The 20758-nt window shown below is 46.9% G+C and overlaps 1 long non-coding RNA gene and 1 pseudogene across 2 annotated transcripts; one reads left to right on the plus strand and one right to left on the minus strand.

The window, feature by feature from the left end:
* The first annotated feature begins 1790 nt into the window (after positions 1-1790).
* Positions 1791-2525, plus strand: LOC140691841 (large ribosomal subunit protein eL29 pseudogene; annotated as a pseudogene).
* Positions 2526-3207: 682 nt separating this feature from the next.
* LOC107034703 (uncharacterized) lies at positions 3208-4670 on the minus strand. Of its 2 annotated transcripts, none has more exons than XR_012067486.1 (3): positions 4569-4670; positions 3676-3788; positions 3208-3334 (listed from the first exon to the last, which is right to left on the minus strand). It is a non-coding gene; the product is annotated as an uncharacterized lncRNA (long non-coding RNA). The 2 variants fall into 2 exon arrangements; XR_012067487.1 differs by having other exon boundaries at positions 3215-3337.
* Positions 4671-20758: the final 16088 nt, after the last annotated feature.

The following is a 20758-nucleotide window of genomic DNA, read 5'->3' on the forward strand; positions in this document are numbered from 1 at the left end:
TTCCCCAGCCTAAGGCAAGGCACAGCATGAGGCACAAGCACAAGAACTTCCCTAGCAGCAAAGTCCAAAAACCTCAAGGATGCTAGAAAATCAGGAGCAGCCCCCCAGCACGAAAGTCTCTTCTCTGCCACAAGGCTGTGCGTTCTCGTGGCGCACTCAGCCACGTGCACTGACACCCTGGTCCCCGTGCTGTGCCGGTCCCAGGCAGCACCAGGGATGCGGAAGGGGCAGAAGACACTTATTTGAACACCGATGCTTCTCATAACTTTCACACCCCAGTCCCTTGCCCTCGGTCTCTACGAGCAGCTCTTTCCAGTGCTGCTGTCCCCGGTCCTCTCCCCACCTGCAGGCTGCAGGCCTCTGAAGGAGGGACCCTATTCTCTAGGTATTCCATCTTTCCCGATCAGGACGCTCCGGCCCTTGTCTGGCCCTCTACCCTCTGTCATTTTCTCTCAAAAAGAACCGACAATCATGGTGGCCGGCAACTCAGCCATGAAAGCCATTTGGTTCAAGATGTATTCTCCCAACTTTTATGACATTATCACAACCACTTATGGCTCCTACTGCAAAAACACACTGTGCGACCTCGGGATAACCACGCTCAGCAGAAAGGGGGAGCACACGGAGGTGTGGGTAACCGCTGGTTTCTCATGCAAGAAAATGTTACTTAAGAAGGCTTCTCGCAGCTTAGTGATTAATACCACAAGATACAGGACCCGTTAAACCTGGCTATGATGCGCCCTATACAGTTTTGTTGGCTCTGTTACCACGGCAAAATCCATTCTGCACACCATGACTGTTCTCTGGGAAACAGAGACCCTACCAGTCTTTAAACCACACGGTTTGAGACGATTCGGTAACAAACCAATGAAAAGAACTAAGGACAGGTCTCCATTCTATTCAGCTTTCTACCAGTGACAGCTGTGGCTTTTTTTCTTAATCAGCACCCTCACCGCCACAGCCACCATCACGGCTACCACCACCACCACCATTTCCAGTGGGCTAACGAGCCTCTCAAAATGCCTGCTGCTGTCGCAAGTCAACTACTGTCTGCATGTAACAGGGAATCAGCACAACAGGGAAGACACCTCATTTCAAAAGGCCTTGCCTTCGAGTGTCCACTACTACCCATTCTGTTCCTGTCACCCACAGAAACAAGGGGCATGAAGAAATAGCTAAGGCAAACATGAGCCTGACGGGGGAGACCGCACTTAAAAACTCAACGGTACATGACCATTCCCACACGCGCGGAAACGCTGGTGGAGCACACGCCTCAGGACAAGGCAGGCCTAGGAATGCGCTCCCGGGCAAAGAACTAAGCAGCCAGCATCCCAGCATGAGCTTTGGTAGTATCGCCTCCTCCCTCCTCAAGGGTCCCAATTCCTGCGGTTGCCACCAATCAGAAAAAGCCCCTTAGGGATGCCCCGCCTTGTGACCGCTTCCTACACGCTAATACTCAGCAGAATCGCCCACCAAACAGTTCATTTCCGGTGGATACATCTAGCAAGACCCATCGCATCGTACATGTGAAATATGTGCACTTTACTGTACAGGAACCGCACCACAATAGAGGTGCTACAAAATGAAAATGAAAATGAAAATGAAAAAAATGCATTTAGGCCCTCCAGTGAGAAGACTCAGGAAGACCGCAGACGGCAGCGGGCACAAATCTGTGTGGAAGGAAGTGGAGGCGCCATGGTTACTGCGCAGTTTCACAACTGCTTTGACTAGGAAATGAGCCAGGTGTGGTCACCGTCATGTCTCTTGCTGAAGGAACACGGGTCAGGATACAGCCTCTCCTGAACAGTACATGTTTCAGCCCCGGCTCTGGTGCAAGCATGGCCAAGTCGAAGAACCACACCACATACAACCAGCCCCGAAAATGGCACAGAAACGGCATCAAAAAACCCCGATCACAACAATACAAATCTCTTAAGGGGGTGGACCCCAAGCTCCTGAGGAACATGCACTTTGCCAAGAAGCACAAGAAGGGCCTGAAGCAGATGCAGGCCAACAACGCCAAGGCCGTGAGTGCACGTGCTGAAGCTGTCAAGGCTCTCAGAAAGCCCAAGGAGGTCAAGCCTAAGATCCCACAGGGCGGCAGCTGCGAGCTCAGCTGACTTGCCTGCATTGCTCACCCCAAGCTCGGGAAACGTGCTCGTGCCCGCGTCGCCAAGGGTCTCAGGCTCTGAGGGCCAAAGGCCAAGGACAAGGCTCAGACCAAGGCCACAGCCGCAGCTCCAGCTCAGACTCAGTCTCTCAAAGGCGCACAGGCCGCCATAAAGGCTCCACAGTAGAGGCTTCCATCTACTGATGTGAGGATAGAAGGACTAGTGTGACCCCTGGGCTACTGTCTGCATGGGGCTCATGTCTACCTGTGCTGTTTGTACAAATAAACCTGAGGCAGGAAAAAAGACAGTATCTGTTTCAGTTTTTCACTAAGTGAGAAATGAACCATGACCCCCATCTTCCAAGGATTTAAAGTAATTTAACCCATTACAGGGATAAACCAAAAGAGCAGGAGATGCCCATGTGCTGGGAAGAGCCTAGGCACTCTCACTTCTCCTCAATAAAGAAACGTGCACTTTGAACTTGGGTGGCTGAACTTCAGCTTCTATGATGCCAGGTTCTGGTTGAAACTGGTACCAATAGGCAAGTAGAGGAACCAGAGTTAGCTGCTGAGACTGAGGGTTACAAGCCTCTTTGAGAACACTTCAGAACAGTGCATGTTTCTGTTTAACGCCCACCCCCTGCTACAAGCGCCCCTTCGAATGACCAAATGTCTTCACCGGAATTCGATAAATTCAACACCACACAGAAAAGAAGTGATTTATACAGAAAAGGAAAGAAGTGAAGACCTTTCTGGCACTGCCAGGCTACAGGCACCCTCTGCCTGCAAGGGTTCACGCGCTACAAAGTCCTCACAGGTGCAGGTGTTGAGACACGTCCGCCTCCGCGTAAGGTGTCGAGTTGATCAGAGCAGAACGTTGCTGAGAGGAAGGAAAAGCCTGGCGTCCTGGGCGTCCCTGCTGCTTCACAGCTGGATTAAAGAGGTGTGCTTTCCGAGGAGACCCTTGAGTAACTTCTAAGGTAGCCTGCTGGCCCTGAGAAAGGAAACAACCATTTCAGTGATAAGATGCCAAAGGCTAAAGCGCTTGGGTAAGAGTGGGAAGCAGGAGTAAGAAGAGTTACACCAAATACCAGCATGTTCGGCTCCAATATGCGGACTCAGGAAATGGGGTCGGGATTCCTTGAGCACCACCTGTGGGCTAAGCCCTTAACCGAGGTCATCACACTTGATTCTCACAACATCCATGACACCATGGTATGAATCCTGCTGTGCAAAAGAGAAAACCGAAGCTCAAAGAAGATAGTGAGAAAGAGCTATGAAACTTTAAGACTCAGATACTGCAGACTGTGGATCAAACAGGATGTGCGGTCCCAGCCAAGTCTGCAAGCAAAGGCATGGCCAAGAACGCATGGCAGGGTGAACATCTGAAGAAGCAATGACCTTTGCATTACTTTCATTGTATCCTGTGTTTCCAGGATCCCTCCCAGAGAAATGTCCACCCTGCTGCTGTGGGCGTGCTCTGGCAGGCCACCATTTCCCACCACCCATGTGGTCCACAGGTCCCATCTTTACCCTTTTTCATAGATAGAAATGCTTTAAATTACCTTCCGGTCCATGTTGTCATTCTAGGGGAAGAGGCATCTGAGCTCCACAGTGTCCACAGCCTGGAAGTCTATTTCCCACAGTCCCATCCAGGCCACCTTGCTGCTGCCTGCCGCTGCAAGAGTTTCCAACCACAACAAAAAGTCAGATCCAAACTTTGATGGGAAACTGTCAAGATCAGGCTATTCTGAAAGCTGACATTCTAATAAAGTCAATGTGTCTGTAACCGCAGCACCCGCAGGGAACCGAGGAACAGGACTAAGGACCAGGCCATCTGTTTACTCATTTTCACGTTGAAATTCTCATCATTGTTTTTCTTTTTCAGGCAACACATGAAGACGACCATTCCGAAATTCAACCAACAAATGCTATTAACCTTAAAGCCGTGTGGTTAAGTGAAACACAAAACCGCGCTCAAAGGCAGCCTGTCACTGGTAAGAAATCTCGCGAAAACGGCCAAGACCAAGACGCAGAGAAACCCCCGGCGACGCCATCCACCCAACGACCCCGGGCAGCAAAAGGCAAAAGCGGCTCGCGGCGCCCAACGGCCACCGCGCTGGGCCGGACCCACACCCACCCTCACCCCGACCCGGCCAGCCGCGCCAGCCCTCTCCACCCTTTACGCCGCGAACACCACAAAGCGTTAAGCCCACGAGCTGGGGGAGGGGGCGGTCCAAGACCCGCGTTTAAGCAGAGAACAGGTTCTGAACCTTTCACCACGTTGGCACAGAAAGCCCGGCTCTGCGGCCGAACGCGGCTAGGAGGCCTTCTCCGCCAACCGCCCAGGAGCCCGGGACGCACGTCTGCCGAAGTGTATCCGGACACACCAGCTACCCGATTCTCTCCGAATCACACGACGGACAGCCCACTACGAAGTGAAATCAGTGAAACTTACACTTTTGAGGTCACTGGAAAGGGAGCCGCCATGTCCCCTCATCACGCGGACGAACGGTCCACGGAAGCCGCGCCGTACAGTCCAGGGTCGCGAGCGTCGTTACGTGGTAAGGCGTCGTGGACGTCCTACGGCCCCGCCCCCGCCATCGTGATTGGTGGGCCTGCAATGATTGACGGCGAGGTTGTCCATTCCCCCAGGTGTTCTGCTGGACATGCCCATTTCTCAAGGCCCAGCCAAAGCACTGAAATCATTGCTCACACTGTTCTCTTTCTACATCTGTGTCCATCCTTCAACGCCTGGCTCTACTTCTGAAGCCTTTGCACGTATCTTTTCCCTCCCTTGGGGGAGGTCAGGGAAAACCGAGGACAAAGTAATGCATGGCAGCCTCCCAGGATTGGTCCTAGCGATGGATCCAAAGAGCTGCCAGCCACCTTTTTCAGGATTTTTATATCGTTTCACAACTTTCTGTCTGTGGAACTCTTGCCCTCCCTTCAAGGCCCAGGCATAATCAGTTCCCTGGCTCTTTCCCACTCCTCGCCCCAAAAGAGTTTTTCCTCCTGTTGCTACAGAAGAAAGATACGGGGACTTCATGTCTCTGCAGCAAAGGTCCCTAAGCTCCATGATCATGCAAAGTGAGATGAAGCCACTTCTTTCCAGGAGGCCGTCTGCTGAGAGATTTCTGCAGCTGCCTTCCATTCGTGGATCTTGCAGACAGGAAGCTGCCACTCCCCTAGGGCTGACTACCTTGGGTGCTTAACTCATCTCCACTCCGCTGAGGTGGGTAGACCACACAGCCACCAGGTCAGGTCAGTTGGCCTGCACAGTCACAGTGCCCAGGCTCGTCGGAAGGATGATCTAATGCCAGCACTGTCCTGCCCACGGGAAAGGTCATATGTGGGGGTGGGGGGGGCGGGTTGTGAGGCGTCGTTGTGTGCACATGGTCACGCAGTAGTTCATGACATTGCCCTGCCCACCGTGATGGTTACTTTTTTGTGTGTCAACTTGACTGGTCATGGGCTGCCCAGATTAAACATCATTTCTGGTTGTATCTGTGAGCCTGTTTCTGCATGAGATTAGCATTTGCATTGGTGACTCAGTAAAGTAGAGGGCCTTCCCCAGTGTGGGTGGGCAGGCATCATCCAACCCACTGAGGGCCTGAACAGAACAAGAGAGAGAGGAAGGAAGATTTGGCCCCTTTCCGCCTGTGTCACTGCTTGAGGTGGAACATTTCTCCTCATCCTCTCCTGCTCTTGGACTGGGAGTCACCCCATCGGCCCCCCTGGTTCTCAAGCCTTCAGACTTGGACTGCATTACCCCTCTGGCTTTCTTGACGTTACAGCTTGCAGACAGGAGATCGTGGAACGTAGCCTCCATAAATAGATGAACCAATTTCCTCAGGATAAATCTCCTTTATATGTATGTATGTATGTGTATATGTATATATGTGTATATATATATACACACACTCACACACACATATGTATATAGAAAATATCTCTTATTGGCTCTGTTTCTTTCAATACCTCTGACTAATAAGCGTGGAACATCACAGTCAGCCGCAGCTGTCAGAGATAGCATCATAGTCTTCAAACAGAACTTGGAAGAAAGAGCAAAATCAAATAAATTAAAAGTAGTTCCAACCTATGGGTGAGGAAACTAACACAGTGGAAACAGGCAGCCAGACACTGGGCAGTGCTAAGGACACAGCCATTGGCCCAGACGGGTGTCTTCTCCATTAGAGTCTGGCTGCTCATTTGCAACTTCCGAGATAGCTCCTGGGTGAGCTCTTCCAGAGCTGAGGTTGTGGGATAAGACTCTGACGAGGATCCAGAGGGCAGGAGAGTTGTTGCAGGCCTGGTCCAGCAATCAGTGAAGTGGCGCATCAGGCAACTCAGTCCCTATGGGGAGGGGAGAGAAGGAAGACTGGGGCTTTTGATGTGAATCCTGTCCCAGGATGTGCCGGGTCCTTGAAGCTTGTCTCTCTGACTGGCCTCAGCAGATGGATACGTGCTCAACCCTCTTAATACCCGGCATACGATGACCAACACCCCACGGGTCCTGTCTTGGATCACCAGTGTCTCCTCGATCAGTGGTCACAGCTCGTTCTGGACTCATCCATACTTCGTTCCACAACCGTGGCCTGTCTGCAGAAAATAATCACGTACCCCTTACCTACCGTGCGCTGTGGATAGCGGTTCAGCGTAGGGCTGGAGGTGTGCTGCTTGGTCCATATCACAGCTATTCCTCTCACCAGCTGAATATCCTTCATTGCTTTCTGTGTCTCCGTTTCCTAATCAGCAGAGTGAGGATACCAATAAGAACCATGTCGCCGGGCTGCCGTGACACTCAGTGAGTTACTGCAAAGGATTTACAGTAGGGACTGGCACACACGAAGCTTTCAAGTCAAGTCTGACATCTTATTATCATCATGCGTGCCTCTGGTCAAATGTCACCTCCTTTCTGGAGACGTCCCCACGCTGTCCCAGCTGACACTAATTTGCTTTCTCGAATTCCTTCCCTGCTGACCATTCATATCACATAATCTACATCTTACCACACATTGTCCAGTTTGCCAATTCTTTATTCCACACTTTGTTACTGTCCTCTATGCTAACGTCTCTGTTCATGGATGGATTAAGTCTTATACAACTTATTTGGGTCTATGTCTCATTCTCAAACGTTTGCCACTAGTTTCCAATTCATCAGCTGACTAGTTTATTTTTTCCTGTTGCAACCTAGCTCAGTATATAGCACAACACATACGAAGATTCAATAAGCACACAAGGAGATCCTGAAACAGTACTATTCACTGGGAGATTCCCCAGAAATACTTCCCCTTGCGGATTCCGTAAACTCTCCTGTCCACTCACTGGTTTTGCCAGAAAGCACAGTGAGGGCGATGCTCTGACAGAGGAACTGGCAAGCGGTCCTGAAGATTTGGTTGACTACCCCAGGCCAGTCTGTCAGGAAAGCATGCACCAGGCTGAAATGCGGGTCTCAGGAGAGCTGCTGTGGCCCCCCGGGGAGAGAGGTGGCGGTTTAAAGGATCGGGAAGAGCACAGGAGCAGAAGTGTTCAAGATCACGGCTGTGGCCGAATCGGGAGAATGCATATTCTGACTTGACTGGAGAAGAGAGGTGACGATGTAAGTGGCCAAAGATGAGGGGACACGTGGCCCAAAGCAAGGAACCCTGGGTTGGTGGACTCCAGACATGCCATTCGCTTTTCAGGCCTATCATTTGGGTGTCAGTGTGCAGAGCAGAACAGAACAAGGGTCATCAGGGAAAGGGAGGCTATTTAGTCATAAGAAGGTGTTGCTGGAATCCAGGAGGGGGGTAATGAATGCTGGAGCTCCGCAGACTGAATGAAAAACATGGGTGAGGTGGCAAGGAGCGTATGTGCAGTGGCTGCTAGGTGAAGAAAGGGCGCTCAGAGAGTCAGGGGCTACTGCAAGTTTGATGGTGCCATTGCCCGTTTGGATGGTGGTGCCATCAAGTGAAAAGAGACACAAGGGCAGAACAGTTTGGGGGGAGAAAGAAGGAAAGATGAAGAGCGCACGTTGCCAGAAGTCTGAGGTGTCGATAAGATTGGAAATAAAGATGAATAGTAGTTCAGTGGAAATGAGGTCTGGAATTGAGAGAAGAAGAAACCCAGAGCTGGCAGTCCTTGCAGGAGGTTTGATGTGGGAGTCCTGCAGTGGCTGGGATCTCCTGATACAGGGTACAGAATGGGCTGAGAAGAGGGCCGGCAGAACCCCAAGGCAGGCTCAGATTTTGAGGGCGTGCTTACCGATCGACAGCAAGAAGGGAGACGGAAGGAAGGAGTCCGGGGTACAGAAGGTAAGACGCGGCAGGTCATGGCTTGGTTCTTTGTGTCTCTGCAGTGCCAGGATGATTACGGCATCCTGGTGCCAGTGGTCTCATCACCTGCCCCTTCTACACCTAAAGGCATCTCTGTGGCTCAGGTACCTGTTTGGTCAGAGATGCGTGTCCTGCCATTCTGGTCAGAAGAAGGAAAGTTCCTAATGCATCAACAGTCCAAAGACCTCACTAGACAATTCACCACTGGCTGTAGAGTCAGGACCCAGTAACAGACCTCTGGCTCTGTCCCCTCCTCCATATATTCTCATCTCCTCAGCACTTCCTGTCTCCTTGCCTCCCAGTGGCCCTCAGAACCCACTCTTGGTCCCTCTCCTCCCGTATCCTTCTAGAGCATCATGCCAGCTGCTGTCAGTGCTGGGCCCACGGGGAGACTGGTGAATTTCAGGGCCACAGACCTGTTGCTGAACTTGCTTCCCCGTGAAATGCGTTCCTGGCACGGTCAGCATGCTGGGGCGTGTTTTCCACCCACAGGACAAACTTCTGGAAGTGGATCCTCTGGGACAAAAAGTGTCAGACAACTCTAATACTTTGCTATTCATTGTTGAAATGTCTTCCAGAAATTTGTAACTATTTTTATTACCCTTTAAAAATCTGAGAGTTGTGACAAGAATAGATATAATTTATTGCAACAGACAAACAACAAGTTTATACCGTGTAGCGTACGGAACTACATCCAATATCTTGTAGTCACTTATGGTGAAAGAAAACATGAAAACGAATATATGGATGTTCCTATATGACTCAAGTGTTGTGCTATACACCAGACATTGACACAACATGGTAAACTGACTATACTTCAATAAAAACGTATTTTAAAAAACAAAAAATGTAATTCATTGGAACAAAATTCAGTTAAGTGATATAGTCGCAGCAGGAGGAACTGGGAAGAAAAGTTTGATGTGTCATACGCTTCTTGTTCCCTAACTGATCTCAAATCCCGAAGAGTGGCACACCAGAACTTAGAGCTGTATTGGTGAGAACAGACTACCTCCCAGCTGCAGCCCGCATTAAATTTGGGGTCTCCAGGAACCGCTGCCCACAGGACAGACCTGGTAGGAAGCTCTAGCGAACCTTCCTTCAACTAAATCTCGTTTCAGCAGCACAAAAACATTACACAAGCCTTAGATAACCTTTCATTGTCTTCCTTTTCCCATTCCTGTACTGTGAATAATCAACTGCAAAGAACATGGCCTTTGGAGTTAAAATCTACATTCCCCCACTTCTCAGCCTTATGCCCTTAAGCAAGTGTGTGAAAGGAGACTCCTGGGAAGCCCCTGGCAGGCCTGTTGTAGGAGCAGAGTCAACAGTGAACAGGGCAGAGCCAGACACCTAGCACTCAGCAGGAGTTCAGTGAGTGACAGCAAATGTTCCGCACAACAATGCAGGGCCAAGACCCCGCGCTCAAGGAGGTGTTCGCTGAGTGTGATAAAGTGATTCTCCCAAGGTCATAGTCATAATAATAAAGCTGAACCCACAGTTCAGTGTATTTCAGATCCCAGTGGAAGTGTTTTGCGAATATTAACTCATTTAATCCTCGTCAGAGCCTTTGAAGGTAGATACTGCTGCCCCTGTTTTACAGATGAGGAAAGAGAGATTCAGAGACATTCTGTACGTTTTCTGAAGCCATGTGGCTAGGTGGTACCAAAGCCAGGATTCAAATGCTAGCAAACTGGCCTCACACACCCAGTTCTTATCTGGTGAGCTACATGCTGTCTCTGCACTCAGAGTGTAGACAAGAGATCTCAGCCGGAAATGCAAAGCTGTTTTTATCAGTTGCCTAAAAAACATCTGAGAGAACATCCACTTCTTCAGGACCTTATCAAAATGGGATGCTCAGAACTCTCTTTAAATTTTAAGATCTACTAGAGAAAAGCTAATACCTCGCAAATGTACTTCATAATTTTTCCCCCAAAATAGAGAAATAGTTTTATTTATTTATTTATTTACACTCCAAACGGTTTTAAAATTTCATTTAATAAATGAATTAACTTACTTTTAAACCTTTTTTTTTTAGTGGAGGGACCAGGGACTGAACCCAAGACCTTGTGCACGCCTAGCACATGCCTAGCATGCACCCCACCGCTGAGCTGTACCCGACCCCTGGTTCCTAAAGGGTTTGCTTAATATTGTGAATGCATTATGTCAAAAAGGGTCATTCCCATTCTGCATTTATACAATATTTGCAAACCTCCTACCAAAGACTTCTGCCATTCTTCACCCACTCATGCATGGAATCAAAGTGCCTGTTTTCCTATATTCTGAATATCAGAGCTGTCAGCCTTCACTGTAAATCTTCTCAGGACAACTAGTGTTGTAGTTTCCTTTGTCTGAATGGGTTTGAAGAACACTGCATGCAAATGATCTGGAGTGCTCACTGGGCGTCTGTAACTTTCCTCTGTCGACGGCCTGGTCAAGACCTTGGCCCATCTGTCGGCTGGTCAGTGTGAGGGTGTCCCTGGCAACCTGTGACGGGTGCCTGCTTCCTAGAGGGAGGGCAGTCTGGTGTAGGACGGTGCAGTTCGGCCTACCTGTGGATGGTTAGTGTCCGAGTTGCCCCTCCTGCTTCCCCTCATGAGGAGCGCTCCGTGCTGCCCCACCACAGGGCTGGGCCAGGGCCTGGGAACGGTCTTGGGTCTTGTTCTGGGACTTGGGACAGTCACCAAGAGTAGACCTTCATTTGGAAGAGCCATGGTGGCCCAACGCTGACCCAGACTGCTTGACTGGATCAGTAGAGAAACTCAGAGCCCTCACAGTAGGGACCAGACCTTCACGTCTGTGCCTCTCTGGTTGGAGACCAGGCCTGAAGCACACTCTGCGTCCATGGGAAACAGACAGATGGACACAGAGACAGAGTGATAGATAGACAGAGAAAAAGAACGGGAAGGAAGGAGGAAGGCGGAGAGGACCAGCCCTGCTGTCTGTCTCCCTGTGTCTGGAGGAGACTTTCACCCCGGGGGCTTCCTGGACAAGCACAGCCTTCCCAGCCTGAGCCTGCCCTTGCTCGGGGCCTCACCAGCATCCCCGCAGTGCCTGGAGGACCATCGGGAACGTCAGGGGATGATCGTCAGTCTCTCCCAAAGTCTCGGCAGAAAGGAGCTCCATGCCTTTCAGGTCTTGGCCTCCCTGGGGTGGGGGAAGGAGTCAGAGAAAAAAGCAGAAAAGGACCTCAGAGTGGGCGGGCCCCTGGCCGTCCCTCCTTCCTACAGGCTGCCTGAGTCCTGCCAGCTCATCTCCAAGTTGATGCCACTTTCAAGGAAAAGGGAGAGAGCAGGAGGAGGAAGGGATCCCCTGAGGTGCGTGGAGAGGCCTGAGCCGTAGACCCTTGACCACTGGAATAACGAAGCTCTCTATGTGCACACGTGGGCTGGGCGTCACGGATACAGCTCCATCCACGTGCCTGTGCACCAAGGTCCCTAACTCTGAGTGTGAGAGTCCAGTGCTTGAAACACACTTCCTTTCATCAGCACATTTATCCCCACAACAATGGTTATGAGAGGGATTCACACAGCCTGGCCCATCCAAAGCCCTCAAAAAATGGAAGAAATTACTCACACAGCCCTCAGGACTTCCCCAGTGCCCAGACTCCCAGTTCTCATGGAAAGCACACAGCCTGCCCGCTCATTACTTACTTAATACTTGCCGCTCCTACATTAAGAGTACACGTGAGGGGTAACCCCCAAATCTCACCTGCCTGTCGGCATGGATCTGCATAGCTGAGTGCGAGGAGCTCAGAGCCTGAAGGGCAACTGGTTCTTTAACACGGGAGTGGGTAGTACTAGTGATAGAAAGAAGTCAATGCCAGCTGGAGCGGGAGAGCAGAAGGGCTTCTCTGACCTCCAGATGCGGGGAGGAGCCCTCAGACAGGAGGCCCTCTAGGCTGGGTGGCAAGATCTGAGTTCCTGACACCTGCAGCCCAACAGCTTCATGAAATCCCAGGGAGAGACCTGAGCCCACTCACCCAGCGGGCACATCTTGGGTCAGAACACACCACCACAGTCTTGCTCTCCTTTTCATGACCACAAGGATAAGGTATTTGATGAACATTTAAACCACGGTAAGCTGTACAGAGAACATGCAATTTTAGTTAACTGGAAATTTTATACAAGTAGTAGAAAGAGTATTGAATTTTTAGGAACAAACAATGCCAAAAATAACCTTTCACTTGGATTCTGCCCCTACTATGACTTTATGAAACGTGGTAGTGCAGTGTAACAATAAACACTGCGGACTCAAGGGACCGACATTTGACCACAGGCTTGACCAGATGTTAACTGTGTGCCCCTTGCTGCCAGGTCATGTTCTCATGAATTCTGGACTGATGTCCTGCTGTGCTCTGTAGGTCTGCCATTCCCCTAGAGCGGGCAGAAATTGCCCTTTGCACCCCACAATCCCCAAATGTTTATTTGTGGCCTCCATGAAGTGATCAAAAGGACCACTTCTCATAGGAAGATATTAGATAACCTATTAACTTTTTTAACTTTAATAAAGGAGATAACTTCAGTCCTGGCCTGGAGACCCCACACTGTGCCACCAAATCTCTGTCCTCAATGCATTGGTTTATATAACTCAACGCTCTGGCCTGGAACATTGGTTGATGTACTTGGCAGACCTCAAGCTTCCTTGATCATACTTGTATTCATTGTGAATAATAAAAATCTACAAGTGAGAGCTTTACAACCACCACAACAACAAATCACTGGGGAAACAGAAGTATTTTATAAAATACAAAAAACCCCACAAAGCAACAAACGTGCTTCACAGGCACAGAACCAAGGGTAGCTCAGGAGAACTCAACAGTAGGTCTGCTAAATAGTGCTCTCTGTGATAAAAGAGCATTAATGAGACTTAGCAGGCTATCATTCAGTCTTGTGGTCTAGTTCCAAATTCCGAAATTAATAGGACAAATGCTGAGATTGGTTCAACTAGGGGAAGCTGACAAATAATCAAACAAGGTAGCTACGGCCAAGGACTCAGTGACACAGAAAACAGAAGGTTGCAGGAAGATCTCAGAGAAAAAGGACCTGCCCGAGTGACTGATCAGCCTGAGACACTGCCTTCCACCATGTAGGATGCAGATTCAGTACATACATACTTTGACATCTCCCCATATGTAAAAATCCCAAGATTGTTTGTACAAGCACAAGTGTATACATTAGAAGCAACGAAAACAACCCCGTGTCCAAACCAAAGCCAAATCCAAAGGCACAGCACCCCAAGGACTGGTATCATGGGACCACTCTGAGTTGAAGTCTTTAAGGGGAAGTTCACGGCTTCTGTAGAACTGCTGTGATTCTTTAAGATTCAGAAAGCTGTGAACACCACCAACGCAAAATATTACAGAGAAACTGATGAATCAAGGCTAAACAATTATGTAGAAGCTGTAAATGGCACTTCCCATCTCCTCCGGTGAAACATTCTTCCCCTTGAGTTGTATAATCTAAAAACATTGGAGGGGGACCATTCATCTGGAATCATGGGAGATTTAATTCTTACCTCTAACCCCATGTTCCCAAATCCATCTATTCTGGATCCTAGAGGAGAAGCACAGGTGCCTGGTTCCTGACATCCTGTAGCTCTGCGGCCTGACCGCACAGCCCGTAGTCCCCAGGCTGAGACTAGGGTGGAGTCTACAGTGAGCATTTCCAGCATTCCGTAAAGCTGCTGCATCTGACTGATGGGGTGATTGAGCAAATCAATGACTCTCACTGGCATCAGACCACGGCTAGCCTTTGGTCAAGTTGACTGAAGCAGTACAAGTCCTATCAACATTTCCAGTTGAATAAGAAGCAGCAAGTTGACACAAAATGAATATGAATGTGAAGAAATAGCAAGAGAAGCTCAGAAACCCAACCCAAATCCAAAATATTAGGTGGCCTGCCTGGTAGCAGTCAGCAATTCTTATACTGTGACATTGGAGTAAGCACAATGGGCTGAGAGCACAAACCCAAATCCAGAGTCAGTCATCTAAAGGCGATCATTCAACTTGCCAGTATATGTCACACACACCTGTATAGGTCACATGCAAGGGAAGCGATCAAATTACCCCCACTGAAGTCATTCTACGGTCCACTAAAGGCTTCAGTGATGTTTGAATTAGTTCGTAAGCCAATAAAATGAACAAATACAACAATTCCTGTCCAGTAGTCACCCATGAGATCACCCCAAAGTCATCTCATCAGCCAAAGCAGGACTTGAAGTAAAACTCAACTAGTTCATTAGTAGATAAGAGTGGCTGGAAACAACAAATTGCATATCAAAATCATGGGGATCCCACTTATAATTCTTTCTATTTAACTACTGACACAGGAACCCTGAATCGGCTTAGGGGTGCAGAGATATCAGGGTGCCCCCCACTGGCAGCCCAACCACACAGTGGGTCTGACAAGGAGGAAAATTACCTCCTCCAAGAAGGAACATCCAAGTAAACAGAGGACCAACACACAGCACTGTAACAAGCACACTGCCCACTTTAGACGCAGGATCTCTGCTTACATTTAAGAGGCAAACAGAGCTTTGGGTCTTGTATTCCTTTACAGCCAGATATACGTTTTCAGAACTTCAACCCAGAAAAATTCAGAAATACAAACAACTGCATGTCTTGTATATCATTCTAGAATAAGAGCCCAAGATCTAGAGATTTCTATATCCCTCAGTAGCATAAATTCTAGGAACCATGTTAATATCCTCTTCCTTGCCAAAAAAAAATGAAATAAGGAAACACAAAAAATGGATGACAATTTTCTAACATCTTTCAATAAACTTCATTGCAGGTTGTATGCATGGTGCCCAAATTCTTTGCATGGAGTAAATAGTGTATGCCAACTTCCCAAATTTTACATTTCATGCTGCTGCAAACTCTCACCACAGAGAATAGGAAAAACTTCAGGTAAAAAGTAAAGCCTTCAATTTAAATCAAAATGACCAATATAAATTTCTCCACGTATAAATTGAGATCATCAGGGACATATATCCAAAGTTGAGAAATGTATTATATTTGAACACTTTACAGTTTATAATTTATATTCCCTCCCACAAAGTGATTCTTTACTTAGACCAGATTGTAAAAACTGTTTTATAGCTTGTCTTCAATATTTTAAAACTTTTGCAAAGTTTGGAATTTTTCAATACTTTCAAATATTCAGGATCTTCAATATAGCCCAAAATATTTCCAAATATACTAACATGATTTCACAATACTTATACAAAACCACGTTATCACAAAATGGAGAAAGTAGAAATTAAAAGCCTCCCAGAAATGACTTCTGCATTACGTTGCTGTATTCTTTCCAGACTATTTTCTACACATTTAATGGCTTTTTATTAAAATGGGATCAGACTATACTGGCTGTTCTATGACTTCCTTTTTTCCTTTGCTATTCCTTAAACATTTTCTGGTAACTTTAGATATAGATTTGCCTCAATCTTAACTGCACAGTAGTTTTCCATTTTCTGGCAGTGCTGAAATTTATTTCACGCTACCTATTAAAGGATGGCTGCAAGCAGCTAGAGCCCATGAACTGCCAGTCTCTGCTGTCCGTAACCCAGCAAGTTTGTTATTTTAGAAGCTGAGCCATTTCTGATGTTGAAGGCAATCAGAGCATTTTACCAGTCTTTGAAAGTATCTTCGACCTCTCTCCAGTCCCTGGCCATCACCTTCTATTTCTTGCCCTTGGACGTTTTTGAAACTTAAATTCTTACGTTCTTATCATCTTCTCCCCCATTGCCCCTTTTCCCATAAATCCCAATTATTCTACTACTCTGAAGTGCTTTATTGAACATGCCAAACACTCTGAATTGAAAGAGACATGGCCAATTTATTTTAAGGAAGCATTGGAATTTTTTTCTTTCCTCTCCTTCTCCACGGTTAGAAGGGAGGATGTTTCTTCCTAACTCCAGTGCTTCCATATGTATCCCCCAGCCCCTCCCATCTCTCCATGAAGGGAGGAAGCTGGTAAGCCCTTAACAAATATTCTGATGATTGCAAAAATGCCCCCAAATGCACAATTTTAACACAACCAGACACACTTCTCCATTTACCTTCAGTCAAAGCAATTTGACAAATATTTTATAATAGATGCCTGAACCAGCCAGGTGCCTATAAAACATGCCACTCCATCCACAGATCAAGTGGATTCCTATGGCACTGATTTGGCTATCAATCCCAGATTTTAATTATCTGAATTCTGTACCTTGGACAGGTCCCTTCATATATTTATCATGGATGCAACATCTATGGGCCTGGCGTCACATGTGGGTTTCTGGCCGAGGCAGCACCAATGGGCTTATTCTCATCTCTACACATACAGCAGATGCACCTCAGTGCCTCATCTCAGGAATCAACACTGAGCCCCCCAACCCAGCCTGGAGCAGACTGCCCCTGGAGGACTGGCTTTCTTTCAAGAACAACTGGAATGCCATTTACTATGTACAAAATACTCTTTTAGTACCCTCTGATAATCCATTCAGCCTCTGCTTTGAAAAGATCACAGCTGAGTGAACTCAAACTATAAAATGTATGTGCAGCTCTGATCATAATACAGGATGTATTATGTATCTAGTATTTTCTCTATTCTCTTCGATATGTCTGCACAGTCCTCATCTCAATCATTAATAATGGTCAAAAACACTATTCAGTTCTTCTCTTGACTGGACGTTTCCAGTTTTATCAATCATCTTTGAGAGAGGTAGTTACTATGCTTACCGCTTCTAGAGAAGGAGCATCACATAAGTTTTTGCTCAGAAAGATCTGCGGGTGGTTTGGTTTTCCGTGAACATACACACTTTTCCTTTCTTCACTTGCTTCAGTAAAGCGGTGCTGGAAATGAAACACTTGCGAACAGGTTGCAAAGCCACGAACAGCCAGCTCCTGGTATCCCAGGCAGCCACCTAATCAGCCTTCAAGTGGAAAGTGGGAGTAAGACTTTCAGTTGTACCTGGATAAAAGCTCCCATAGCTGCGTTATTAGCCGGGAAATAGGGAAGAGCTGCAAAACACGAAAAAGCCTCCATACAACGGTTGTTTAGGCAATTGGATCTAAGATTGGCACGTCCATGATTGAGCTAAAATCAAATACATAAATGGGAATGAGTTGCTGGGAGAGAAAGGGGGAAAAAACAGGAGGAAACAGGTTCCAGTGCTGTCCTCTGAGATAAGGTCCTCTGCCTGCTTTCTACTTTCTGGCAATGTATGGTGCATGTCACTAGCTGGCCTGTTAATACCTACTTCTTTTTGGAATAGAGCAGAAAGTCTTGATGTTGCAAAGAAGCATTAGAGTCAGTCTAGCTCAACACCCTTATTTGACACATGAAGAAACAAGTCCAGAGGGTTTGGGGGGCTTGGCAAAGAAGCCACCTGCTAGTCAATATCAAAACTAGATTGGAGATCAGCTCAGTCTCCTGGCATCTCATCCAGTGCTCTTTCTCTTAACATTCACCTCTCAAAAAAATTATCAAATCTACTTCAGGATGACACCTGCACTCCAATGTTCATAGCAGCATTATTTACAATAGCCAAAACATGGAAACAGCCTAAATGTCCATCAATAGGTGACTGGATAAAGAAGATGTGGTATATTTATACAATGGAATACTACTCAGCCATAAAAACCGACAACATAACGCCATTTGCAGCAACATGGATGCTCCTAGAGAATGTCATTCTAAGTGAAGTAAGCCAGAAAGAGAAAGAAAAATACCATATGAGATCGCTCATATGTGGAATCTAAAGACTCATGGACAGAGAATACAGACTTGTGGTTACCAGGGGGGTAGAGGGTGGTTTATAAAAAAAAAAAATTATCATATGGCTCATGTAATCTATAGCATCATTAGAAAGAAATATCAAAGATTTTTTTCTTATTAGATCTGACTCTACTGGCAGTAAATCTTTTCCTTTCTGAAACTAACTAGCACTAAGATACATTTCACTGAGACAGAATCACCAGAGAATTCATATTTGCATATGTATATTGTACATACAACATAAACAGATTTCTGTCTTCCTGTCCTTGTTCTAGCTTGATGTTTCAGTTTGGCCGTACTTATCTGTAAGCTCCAACTAGCAGGAAACGCTGGGTCGATGGGAGGAATACACCATGCGCTACAAGCAGTCTGGAGCCATGGCAACCCAAGTTGGTTGAGATGGCACCTAATCTTACCAAGCACAAAGAGGCTCTAAATAAAATTCTGTTTCCCATTCATGATCACCTTGGCAGCCACAGCAGACAGAAGCCCTCCTCTTTTATGAGTCACCAAATCACCTAAAGATGGTTCTATTCTAGAAACTTCTCTGGAGGAGAAGGTGATCAAGTATCAACAGCTGGAGACAAAGAAAAAGGGAGCTACTCCAAAACAGAGAACTATCACAGGCATGCATGCTGCGAGAGTGCCCAGTGTCCTTCCCTCACCTGGGCAGTTTCTATGGGTCAGTGAACTCAGGGTTCATTTAGACCCCAAATCACAGAAGCCACGATAGAACCTAACTGAAGTGCAAACAAAACAGCATCATGGGAACATGGGCATTTGTGAACATATCTGAGCACAGAAGCCCCAGGTAAACAATGTGATTGGGGAAATAAGCATTGTCTGTTGAGCAGCAATAAAAGTACAATCACTCGCCCTCCCTGCCCTCGTTCTTTACTCATACCTGCAGTCCCAGAGACCTCTGTACACGCAGGAAAATGGAACTATTTCCCGCTCTCTGGGGGAGCCGCATTCCCCGTTCCCAAGGGCAGGGTAGGCTGCCCATTTTGAACGCTGGGTGTTTGTATGTCGGCAAGTACCTATATTCATTTCAGCTTCCTGAAGCATTTATGAACATAGATTAGTCATATTTCAGCCACAATATGGGAGATAAGACAGCCAGGAGATCTCATAGGCCGGCCATGAGGAATAAATAACGAAAAAGCACTTTGCAAAATATGAAGTATGATCCTAATGCTCAATAGAATAAGATACTTTACTTGACCATGAGCCCACTTATCACCAGCTGCCCGGAAGGAAGGCAAATGCTAGACGTCGTCAACACAGCCTCCAGTTATGCAGTGGGTCCCAGAGAGCAAAGTCACTTAGGTGGAAGCTGTTTCCCCTCAAATGAAACCGGGTCATTAAGTTTGTCCTGAAGACACCCACTTCTTGCAATCTCATGACCCCCATTTACTGTTCAAAAAGAAACTCTGTAATAAGGTAAAAGCTAATTTAATCCATTCATTTCATCTGGAAAAACACCACTCACGATATATTGATTTCTTTTTCCTCATAAAGAAGGCAACTTATTACCAGATGCTCGAGCCTGGGCTGCTCTAATAAAGAGGCAGAACACAGAGGTAGAATTACAAATAAGGGCCCCCTACTTGCAATTCATTTTGCAATACTGAAGCCCAGGAATTCACACCATTTGGAAGCACTGGTATAGAACAGATAACTGAGACTATACCACATACGTATATGTAGCTGACACTATAGAAAAACTGAATCAACATCGACAAAAAAGGCACAGGCTTGGAGTTTCTGAAACACAACCAAACCTTGCAAAGCTGACGATACAGCGTTAATAAGATGAGCACTCTCTTTCTTCAGCTACTTTATAATCAAGATGGGATGACAAAAATATATGAAATAAAGAAAGGACAAAGCCTTCTATGAAATATTATAGGAAGGACCTGTCACCATTCTTTCCTCACCTCCACCCACCCTAATGTCTCCGCCTTAGGAGATACTGTAAATTGCGTATCCAATGGAAGTCATTCGAAAGGTTCCTGTTCCTTCTTTTAAAAAAGCAAGCTCCTGTACATATTCACTTATGTTCAAGTGAAATGTTATGATGTCTGGAATTTTCTTCAAAATTACCCCATGGTGATCAGAATGGGGAAGGGACAGAGATCAAACCTGATTGACTATGGGAACACAAAGTTTCTTTCTACTACTTTTCAACTTTCATGTGTCTGAACATTTCCATCATAGGTTTATAAAGTGCAATCAGCCTTGGAGAGCAACCTCAAACACTGGTCATCATGAAGAATAAGTGCTTTCCCATAATCACTCTTCTGTGTGCATTGGAAGGTGGGCTCAGAAAGGATGGTTCAGAGGCTCTGAAGATGTGGCCCACCAAACTCGACATCGGCTTCAGGAAAAGAATCAATGTCTCTCTAAACATGGGAGACCCCAAAAGAGATATGCATGTTGGTAAATGTTTAACAGTCAGCCCTCTGAAAGGCAAAAAGAGAAGATCTGATTGGTAGTGTTTGCCAATTTCTGTGGAGTGAAAACTTCTACCATGGCCAAGTTCAGGCTATCAACGGATATCATCAAAT

This window comes from Vicugna pacos, chromosome X (assembly GCF_048564905.1).
Source record: "Vicugna pacos chromosome X, VicPac4, whole genome shotgun sequence".
Classification (NCBI taxonomy): domain Eukaryota; kingdom Metazoa; phylum Chordata; class Mammalia; order Artiodactyla; family Camelidae; genus Vicugna; species Vicugna pacos.